At 37.0% G+C, this 10,000-nt stretch overlaps 1 long non-coding RNA gene across 4 annotated transcripts in view; it reads left to right on the forward strand.

Moving 5' to 3' along the window:
* Positions 1-4,917, forward strand: part of LOC149132923 (uncharacterized) — a 202,297-nt gene extending 197,380 nt beyond the window's left edge. For 2 of the 4 annotated variants that reach the window (XR_016244125.1, XR_016244122.1), the window contains exon 4: positions 4,776-4,917. This is a non-coding gene — a long non-coding RNA (uncharacterized LOC149132923). Of the gene's footprint in view, positions 1-11; positions 80-4,182; positions 4,211-4,775 lie in introns of all 4 variants that reach the window. The other 2 variants (XR_016244124.1, XR_016244123.1) reach the window with 2 other exon arrangements.
* The last annotated feature ends 5,083 nt before the right edge of the window (positions 4,918-10,000 follow it).

Here is a 10,000-nt window from a genome sequence, read left to right on the forward strand (position 1 = left end):
ACTTGTTTCAGTCATTTGACTGCGGCGATGCTGGAGCAGCACCTATAGTCGACCAAAGCGACCCCAGGACTTATTCTTTGTAAGCCTACTACTTATTCTATCGGTCTCTTTTGCCGAATATCTAACTTACGGAGACGTAAACACACCAGCATCGGTTGTCAAGCAATGTTGGGGGGGGGACAAACACAGACTCACAAACACACATATATATATAAACATATACATATATACGACGTGCTTCTTTCAGTTTCCGTCTACCAAATCCACTCACAAGGCTTTGTTCGGCCTGATGCTATAGTAGAAGACACTTGCCCAAGGTGCCACGCAATGGGACTGAACCCGGAACTATGTGGTTCGTAAGCAAGCTACTTACCACTCCGCCACTCATGCGCCTCTTTATAATAAATATTTTTTAATAGTTTTTAAAATTTTTGATAAATTATTATATCTTTAAAGTAATTAGTTATTTTATTAGTATTAATAGTTATGTCATTGCTTTACAGTTTTTGACTTAGTAGTTATATAGTTATGTACTTTTGTGTGCAGTCACATCTGCAAGAGAGAAATTCTAGATTTCCGCTCCTAAATATCGAGTAATCCTTTGGCAGGGGTCAGCGATAGTTTTAGCGGTAATTCTTTGATTTCTTCGCATCGCGAGGTTGCTATGTTGTTTTGAAAGGGAATATTTTCTGTACCTTTCATTTATTTCTTTTATTCAATCTTACTTAAGTTTTAAGCAGAAATATTGATTTAGATATATATTCTCCAATTAAGGTGTACCTTTTATAGATCCAGGTCTACATTGGTTCATTCTCATGTCATATCATTTTGAGATGACTGGTGCTTGATTGTTATAGATATGTTATACCGATTAGTTGACGTTTAGTTCGTTTTAATGGATTTTGTCTTTTAGTCATGTCTTATAAGTTGTTAGGTGGAAAAGTTCTAGAATATTTATTGCTTGGTTTATTATTGTCTACTGTATGTTCTTACAACTCATTTATTGTTTAATAACTTCTGTACACTATAATTAGTTCGCTAATTAGTTTTAATATTTAGTCGTATTAAATTTCAATATTTCTAAGGGCTGCAATATCCATTTTGCTCATAATTTTCTGTTTTCTATACGTTTTTTTTCTTTCTTAGTTTGTTAGCCAAAGCTATATTACATTTTATATTTGAGACTTGGTGCTTGTATTACCGTTTTATAACTATAAGCACATTCAGACATAAGGAATATATTGCTCATGCTCCTGATTCTTGTCTATTGATTTTCAGGTAGCATTTATCTTTTGATGTTGTAGACACCGCCAGATTGAATGGCACTGCCCGGATATCAAAACCATAATAATATCCATTAAATTTCTGATGTTCAGGTGTATATGTTTTGATAGGTTTGTTTATTTGTATTTCTTGTTCACTGTGAAAATTCTTTATCGTGTATTCTCGTGGTTTCCTTAAGATTCTCCTTTTTTGTAGAATTAAATTTTATTTTTGAAGGTGTTCATAGTTTACAGGGGTTTTGTTATCGATACGTGATACCATTCTATGATCTGGTTTGCTTATCCTCCACTGAGATCATATTTCTGTTAAGACTAAAGGCGCATGGCGCTGTGGTTAGTCTATGCGGCTCACGATCGTACGGACGTGAGCTTGATTCTCGGCGGCGCGTTTTATCCTTGAGCGAGAAACTTTATTTCACGTTGTTTCAGTCCACTCAGCTAGCAAAAATGCGTAACATCTGTATATCAAACTGCCAGCGTTGTCACATTCCGTGTCACGTTGAATAACTTTGAGAACTACGTTAAGGGTACGTGTGTTTGTGGAGTGCTTAGCTACTTGTAATTTAATTTTCCGAGAAGGCTCTTCCGTACATCGGATCAGCTGGAACTCTTATCTTCACAACTGTTGCAGAGTCAGTTTTGTTGCATGAACATAAATACACACACACACACACACACACACACACACACACACACACACACATATATATATATATATATATATATATATATATATATATATATATATACATACACATATACATGTACACATTTATGTACGCATTATGCATGTATGTATTAGAAAAAACAATTTTAAAATTATGAGAGAGATCAGATTGTCTTAAAATGGATCCATATACGTGCAATCCTGTTCAATTGTCCGGTCATATCTGATTGAAATGCTCAGAGCACTCCATACAGCGAGATAAATGAAAGCTTGTCATGTAATTTCTAAACCAAGCGATTCATCGAGGTTAACAGGGACAGGGGTTCGTGGCACTGTTGTGTGCAGTAGGTTGTTAGGTGCAGATGTAAGAATGAGAGTCGACATTGAGAAGTGAGAGAGAGGAAGCGAGGGAGGTAGAAACCGCGGGATAAGAGACAATAAATAGATTCAACAGAGCACAAATGGTTTTCGGTATCATCCTAAATATTGCATTCAGCGTTTTTTTTTTTTTCAGAATATATTAGCATTTCATTTTCAGGATGAGACTGGCTTCCAAAAACAATATAAATATAAGTAAATAAATGACATACTGTTATCGCCATAATGAAGAAAACAATGCAATTTTAACATTAACGCTTGAACGCTAATTCATCCACGCAATACCAATGATATAACTTCTGTTTCATGTTAATACTATTACAATATTGCATTAATTGCAGCATAATATAATTTTAATATCACACAGATGACCTGGTAACGCATATTCAATAAAACTGTTTCCAACTACAATAACGCTGATAATTACTAAAATACGATAATATACAACACAATGGTTACTCTCTGAAATAACAATTATGTTGTCATTGTAATAGCAACTGCGACATTGCTGTGAAGCCATCACCTTACCACTGTTTATGCCAGTGTCACTTGAACATCAAAGATCAATACTAAAACTGCATAGAAAATTCCTATCTCTCATCAATACAGATGTTCCGAATAATATATAGTTATATTGTATTTGCAGGTCAGGTTCCAATCAGTAGTCACTACTACTGGGCGTGTTTAATTACTGCAGTCATTAATATATAAATAATGTTAATATAGATATTATCTGTTTTAATTTATAGTTTTGTTGTATTTCGAGATTTGATGATATTTTTATCAATATTTATGGACTGATGTTCAAGATTGTTTCCGTATAATATCATCTTCTATCTTCTACTTGCTTCACATCGCGTCCTCAACATGGCTGTCGTCCGTCTTGGACTTCGAGTATGCCGTGAAACCGTCTTAAAGGGTTTAATCCATAAAAATAAGCTCCAGTACTAGTTGTTTAAAGTCTGATGCTATCAGTCGGTTTCACCTGTTTACTGAAGCACGAAGTTGTGGTGATGAAAACGAATCAATGAATTATGTTTATGATTCTATCAACATAACGTATTTTGAACCAATTAGAACGGTATATTTGATATATGGTTGCTTGAGATAGGTGAAATTTTCAGGGGTGAGGACGGTTCTTTTATTCGGTGTCTTGTTGAAGTACTCTAAGTTAACGTGTTGTTAAAACAATATGCAGCGCCTCTGAATATTTTGTCTGCCGTTGTATAGAATCTATTCCAGTGCAATTTTAATGATTGGAAGGTTCCTTCAAACCCTTGTCTGGGAAATAAAAATGATGCTGAATGGTGAGACAAAATACACGCCCACTTAAATTATCTTGCAACTCAGTTGATATCATTCATAAAACGATGTTTATCTTCATAAACAAGCACAATGTGGCATGGCAAAAAATGCGTACAAGCAGGTGTTATATAATCACTCTTATACATTTAGATATGATTCAGAGGATTTCAACAAGATTGTACGTGTATATCTGGAATTTTAGATAAACCTCTATTATAACATCAACTAGAAGTTTATTGAAGATAGTAGTCTTTCAAATTATGAAATAAATGATGTGGTACTACTCAGTAAATATAGATACGCCTCATGCTCATGTATCTACTAACTCATAATCGCTATTCAAACATCAGATTAGATTAGTTCAGACATAGCGAAAAGTTTCTAATTCGTAAGTGGCACATACCACATTTTCCAAAATACATTCATTTAAGCACACACAGACAAGACACAAACATACGAACACGATGTTTATCTCGATAAAAAGCAAAGCGCGACATAGCAAAAAAGTAAGTACAAGCAGAGGTTATATAATTACTTTTATACATTTAGGTATGAATCAGAGGAGTTGAACAAGAGTGTAGGTAGATAATTTTTTTATATTTCTGTATTTCTTTTATTTTTTATACATTAAATATTTATATTTATTTACTTATTTATTGCTTTCACGGTTTCCCATGTCTCTCTGGCGCTATCCAATTCCATTATTATGAATTTGAATTGGGAGCTGAGTCGTAGGAAATCTTACGGTAGCTGATCACACAACCGTAGACCCCACCTCAATGAGAGCGTTGCAGTTACTCTCTTCATAGAGCTTCGTGATCCTGAGCGCTGATCTTCTAGGATTATTCCACCCAGCATCAATGCAAGAGGCAGCGTTGGCTCGGTTGAGCTCTTCCCCTTCCTCTTCACAATCCATCATGCTGTAGTCCCACGATTTTCTGGTATTCCTGGCAGGGCGGCGGAACAGGCACTAGGCCTTGCCAATGGGAGGTCTTCACTCCATGAGATATTTCCAAAATGCCCGCATAACATGACATTCTTTTCTCTTATCTAATTAAGCTCCTTTAATTTTTTAATCTTAAGTATTTTCAATTTATGTACATATCATCATAGTTTTTGAGATTTTATTTTACTGTTAACAGGACATAAAACATTTCTACACTATCGGACCAATACAACCTAAAGCAAAAAGAAGTGGATTATTTTTTTCGAAGCTATTACTCTGGAAAAGTTAGAACGAATAAAAAAAATGGTGTCTGAGATTTGAAGTACCAAAATGAAAAACCTGTTGTTTGTATTATTTTGTAAACATATTTCTTTTGCCGTACGTATAATCTTAACACAGTAAAGCAAACTTATATGTAGCTTTTCACTTGTTACTGTCGATGGACAACAGACATACGGAGGAACCAGTTTGACGGGTTTGGCTGCACAAATTGACAACAGTAATAAGTTTTAGAGTCTTGCAACCATTATGTCGTTCTCTATACCCGAACCGCAAACATCGAAGATGTAAACAAGCAAAGGGTGGTCAAGAAGAGGGGTGGGAGAAAACACACCTACAAAGACGTACATAGCTACACACATATGTATACGATGGGCTTCTATACAAGACTTTGGTTCTCTTAGGTTTAGAGTGAAAAGCCGAGCGTGGTAGGGCTTATTTATTTGAATACTTCTCCTAGACTCTACTCGAGAGAATGCATCGAGTTCACCTCATAAAATAAACACAGATACACTCAAAAACACATTTACAGAACGGTGTTTTCCATTGTTGCAGCACCGCTCTCATGTCCGGTTCAGAATGTTAATTTTGAGTCACGTTCCTTCTGGAAAAAGTGTTTGAATAGCGCAAGAAAATATCTCATCGCAAAATTTCCTTTTATTTCCATTCCCTTTTAATTGAACGGCAAACATCAAAAGAAACAACATGAGATATATGTCGCTTCTAATGCAACTACAGTGAATAGCTACAAAGAAATTCACGTGGGTTCCCATATTTTAACAGATGCAGTGTAAGATTTGTAGATATGAAGTTTAGAATTGTAGAGGTGTGCATTCTCAATAAATATCTTCATAAATATAACAGCAAGATTATATGATGAACTCAATTTTTGGTATATCGATAACCATAAATAATGTATAATGCATGATAATGTGCAATGTAACTATATTTCTATTTCATGGCGTATTAAGGATGATATATTTTGTGCTTCATGTGGTACCGTGAGTCGCACTTACCTATCAACAATCGTAGATAATGCAGCGTGGTTATACAGCTGGTGTCCGTCGGTGTCCACTGGTACAACCACAGTGCGCTGCTAATAATAATTAATACTGATTTTTAATAGCTTTTCCAATAATGTGCTGGTAATGTTTGACAGCTGTTGTGTGACTCCCTGGCGTGTTTATAATTCTTGTGTAATAGTATAACTTCTCACCTGGTTACTATATTTGCACCTGGCTACTACATATACTGAAAATTATACAGTGCAATTTTAAACTTTCTATAGAACAAATCTGCTTCAACCTACTGAACATCTTTGGCTACATTGATTAAGGTACGAGAATACACTTATTACAGAAATCCAAACAAATTCTGTAGCAGTCGAGCCTGGCTCGGCCTGGTGGTCACTATGGTAGGTCGGATTAGGATAGGATCATTAAAACCTGCCGCTAAGAGTCTAAGGCGGAGATGTTTGTTGTCTCTATAGACACACAACCGGCTTTTTATGATAAGGACTGTACTTCTCAACCACATGATACCACGTTCAGTCCCACTGCATAGCACCTTGGACAACTGTCTTCTACTATAGTCGCGGCCGACAAAATTATGTGCGTATGAAATCTTTAAAATCATATATATGAAATATTCAAAGTAGTATGCTGGCCTGTCCGTAGTCCAGAAGTAAATGATTGTCTCTCCTATACGTGAGATGCCTGCATATTTTGGCCTGCGAGTATATTTTGGTGGCTTGGTATGCTGTATTTCATAAGCATAGTTAGTGTACAATGTGTACTTAGTTTAGTAGGATAGTTAATAATGTAATATAAGCGGGAACTATCAAATAGAGCATGTTAAAGATCGGGCCGGATATATCAAAAACAATTGAAATGGTTATGGCCTCGGGAAAGGGACATGTTTGAAGGTTTGTAAATTGTAGGGTTTTATGAGCAGGTGGGTTGACAAAGTTTTACCCTTGTATTAAAATGCATTCTGGCAATGTTAAGTTTTTAATCATTTACTTAGACTACATCAAATGACCCAACCATTGTGCTTGTTGGAGGGGGTCTTTATATTTTGTACATCACTTAATTGATACATTTTTCGATCCCAAGTCCTTTAGTCTCTAGACGAAATTTTAAAGCAAAGTAAAGATGGTTCACTTCTGTTCGTAAACGAAGTGGTGTGTTCTGCGTATCGAACCTTCAAAATGTCCTCTGTATAGCTGATATAGGTTTTAAGTCTGCCGTCAATGTCAGAGACGTGGGTTGTGTGCTCTGATATAGTTTAGATTCGTCTATTGTCCAGAAGACAATAGATTGTATATATGAAACTGCATTAGTTTGGGGATTCCATTTTTGTAACTCCTTTATATGGACTATCTGCGTATATACTAATGTTATATTAGCCAAGTGACTATATAGAACTTCCACTGTGTTCCTAGTACAGATTTTGTGGTGTCTATGTATAGTTGGATCGTAGATGTAGATTAGGGACTACGTTTATACTAAGCAGTGGGTTAAATCATGTGATTTTTCGAATACCCACCTTTACTAATTGTAGTGGGATTTGACTGCAACATCAAAGTCCAAGGAACTGAGATTTGCGTGTCACTGCTAAATACGAATGCGGATGAAATGTAAATAAGCTGAACTATGAAAGTAGATCAAAGTGCTATGGCAGGAGTCCTGCTTGATCTGACAAATTATTTGTAGAATTTATCGGACTGATTCTAGAAAAAGCTTTCGGAATAGTACAAACAAGCGCCTTTATCTGCGCTGATATTTCAATCGCTGTAAACTCGTTGATTAATAATACAGCAATCTATGATATTGCCACCTTTCTTCTTCTAACAATTTCATAAAACGTCATCTCAAGACATAATATGAAATAAATGAAAACTATTTCCCGCCAAAATTGTTGTACATGGCAATATCTTAAATCTGAAGCAAATGATAGAAAATATGAAACGCCTAAATATTTCATCATTCATAACTAATAAAAGAAATGTGTTTCAAATTAATGAACTTAGTTAGTTGCAAGTCTCTAGTGGGTAGTTAAGTATTAAAAATACTAAATTTAATCAGTACTAATTCTGGATTGGACTAGACAGACATACCTGTGTGAGAGTGTTATGCACATGTATGTGAGTGTATATGTGTGTGAGTGTGTGTATATGCGTGCTTGTGTGTGTGTCTCGGAGTGCACAAACTAACATGGATCCTCTGATACAGACACACAGTCATGTATTCACTCAATCACGTACATATGTATGTATACATACATATTTATATACATGCCTGCATATATGTATTCGTATACATGCATACATATATATTTATATCTGTCTCCGTATAATGGTATTATATTGGGTTGTCTGGAAAGTTCGTGCCGATTCATGGTAGCTTACCTTTCGACTTATTTGCCATGAAACCACCTCAATTCTGGGAAGTGGGTATTTTCAAGTTAAAGGAAAGACGGAGTGGCATTGTACAACAAAATGGTTCATATTTGGTTGATTAAAAATGTAATGGCAAGTATCTAGTGACCTTTTTCTTTCCTCTAAAGATCGGCACGAACTTTCCGGACAACCCAATATATATATATACATTCATATATATATATATATATATATATATATATATATATATATATGGTACTATTATACAGAGACAGAGCGCGGAAGTGGAGGACATAGAATGTATAGTGACACCCATCCCTGAAATATACGTATCAATATGTATCAGCAGATATTACCAACATGGATATTTACTGAAGTGTTTACAACTTACTCCTATAGAAAATAACTATAACACAGCCCTTAAACGTTTACTTACAAGCGAGAAGCTCCGGGTTGTGAGGGTCTGAATCATCGAGATCAGATGAACACACATGCATGTATATACATACATACATATATGCACACGCGCACACACACGCACGTATGCACGCACATATAATGTTTGTGTTAGTGTGTGTGTGTGTGTGTGTGTGTGTGTGTGTGTGTATGTGTGTGGGTGTAATGGTGTGTAAGTGTGATTAAAAATGATTCTGTATACGTGAGATGTGAGTCATTTTTATGCTATCAAAGTCTTCAGGGCAGAACGTATATTAATGATAAACTCTGGCTATATAGGCTTCACTGATCTTTTAACCTCACTGTTCCACGTTTCCGCCATTACCACCACCGCCACGACCACAACCACCAGCAATAACAACAACAACAACATCACCACCAACACCACCACTACCAGCAACAACACCAAAGACAGCAAGAACAACAACACCATAGCCACTACCGCCACCACCACCACCACCAACAACAACAACAACAACACCAGCATTTCCAGCATTATCGCCACCACCACCACGACCACCATCACCTGAAACACTATCCATATCCATTGCACTACCATTATCACCAGATTTACAACTATCGCTATTTCTCATCCACCATCATCAGAATCATATGCCACCATTATCACAACTCCCGTTTAGCCCATGGCCGCCGTAACCATTACAACCAATATGCCACAACTTGTAGACTACAAGTACTACTGTATGATCGGCTTTCTACACATCACCGCCCAGACCGACACCACGAGACGACCACCACCACCACGAGAACACCATCTCGACCCCATCGCTAGCCCCGGCACTATCAGAGCGGAAACCCCGCAGAAACGGGACACAGCTGCAAGTACAATCCTCTCACCGTCTAAATCAGAAGAAACATCTCCACCCTTGCCCACCCAAGCTATCACATAGAATCACTAGAACGCTACCACTACCACCACCACCACCAACAACAACAACAACAACAACAACAACAACACTACTACTACCGCCACCACCACCACCACCATCACCATCAACATTACCATCACCATAACTACCACCACCTCTACCATTAACACCACCGCAACCGCCGCCACCTCCACCACCAGTACCGCCACTACCACACCCATGACCACCACGATCACCCCCACAGCTATCATCAGCACCACCGCCGCCGTTACCATGACATCATAACATGACCTGTATACTATCTCTATCATGCAGCTGCCATCCCCCATCGCCACCACCTCCACCACCACTACTACCACCGTCACCGCCAAATACCACCATACTGGGCTCACTGCA

The sequence above is a fragment of the Octopus bimaculoides genome, chromosome 13, assembly GCF_046866305.1.
Source record: "Octopus bimaculoides isolate indiv1 chromosome 13, ASM4686630v1, whole genome shotgun sequence".
NCBI classification, from domain to species: Eukaryota; Metazoa; Mollusca; class Cephalopoda; order Octopoda; family Octopodidae; genus Octopus; species Octopus bimaculoides.